A 1,624-nucleotide genomic window follows, 5' to 3' on the forward strand; every position below is an offset into this window, starting at 1 on the left:
AAGAAGTCATTCATCCTATCAACATGCTGCTGCACTGTAATACCCTGAGTAGCATCGAACAATGTTATCTTACTTTGGTAATCAGCGGGCATAGAATCCAAATTCTGAGGCAGAATGAGAGGTGCATATCTAGTAGCCATGACTCGAGGCAGATTTGAAACTGATGGTGAAGTAAGTGGAGGATTTATGACTACAAGAGCAGTTGATGTAGCAGAAGTGATTGGTGTTTGAGGGGTAATGATATGTTGTTGAGGGAGTAAAGGTATGAATGAAGATGACATATGATTCTCTGAAATATGAGGGAATGATGATGAGGCAAAAGATGTTGAAGTTGAATCAGAGAGTTCAGTAATTCGATCTATAGTGAGGGATGACTGAGGAGAGTTGTGAAGATTTCGGTTACTTATCAATTTGGCCTTTTCGATTTCAAGCTCTTTGGTGAATTCTAGGTTTGCAATTATGTCCAACGATTCACTGTCCGATGTGGTTCTAAAGAAGGATAGACCAAAGTATTCGTCAAAAGGAATATCTTCAAGGAACAAACACTCCACAGGGCATGAATGAGATCTGAAAACCAGTCTAGGACTTGATAATCTCTCTTGTCTGAGTATCTTGGGAATGAGATTAGGATTTCAAATATGGGAGGAGGATCGGGATCAATATTGGACCTGGTGTATCTTCTTAAAGCCAGTGTGTTAAAAATTTCCCAAGAGTTTGATATTGCTTTACAACTTTCCACTTTTCAGCCTACTGAATTCTAAACTTATCATCCAAAAGTTCAGAACTTCTCAATTGTACTGGGGTGGTTTGTCTTTCTTCCCCAGTATGGTCGCCACTATGTTAGAGCCTAGATTGACCTCAGGCTGAAGGAAGGCAAGTCTAGGGTAACCACAAATCGCGCTTAACCTGGTAGCTAGCCCTACCAGGTGGGGAGAGGGCTCTCTACTTATAAATCTCAGTTGAGATGACTTAATAAAATTTAGATTTTAGGCTAGGTATAGTAGCTCTAGGGTTTTTTGGTTGATTTTGATGGTTTTTTTGTTGGATCAAATGGAGTAGGCAATTTTGGGTCCGGGAAATGAAGTCAGGATGCACGGTGTTCTATGGGGTGAGGTAGGTAAGTGTTTTCGCACTTGAAATTGAATGAGATGGTAGGTCTAAGACTGGTGAGGAGATAAGGAGGGCATGCAAAGATCATGAATCCTCTTAAAACAGTTGAAAACATCAAAAACTAAATGTATTCCCAAGGCAGAGCATTGTTACCAATGTATTCTACCTATCTATCTTGATTTCATTTAGTTTAGAAGAATGATTTAGATTTTGGCACACATAGCACATGAGAAAAAATAATGACAGAAGGAGAAACAATGCACAAACACATTACCACAAGAATCCCACAAAAATAGCTGCAAATCCTGGTTTATTTCCTTACCAAACTGCTGTAGAGATGTACAATATAGCTCAAGGCATCCAAAAGAGTCCAACCTTGACAAATGACTAAGAGAGTACATAATATAGGCATCAAACAACTCATTCTGACCTTCAAGGGTCGAATCCATGAGAAAAGGGGAAGTTTCAACCATATCTAAACTAAGAACAAGAATATAGGCAGTGGAACAACTTG

This window comes from Pinus tabuliformis, chromosome 2_2, assembly GCF_031772625.1.
Source record: "Pinus tabuliformis cultivar Carrire ecotype Pingquan chromosome 2_2, CPIR1, whole genome shotgun sequence".
Lineage (NCBI taxonomy): Eukaryota > Viridiplantae > Streptophyta > Pinopsida > Pinales > Pinaceae > Pinus > Pinus tabuliformis.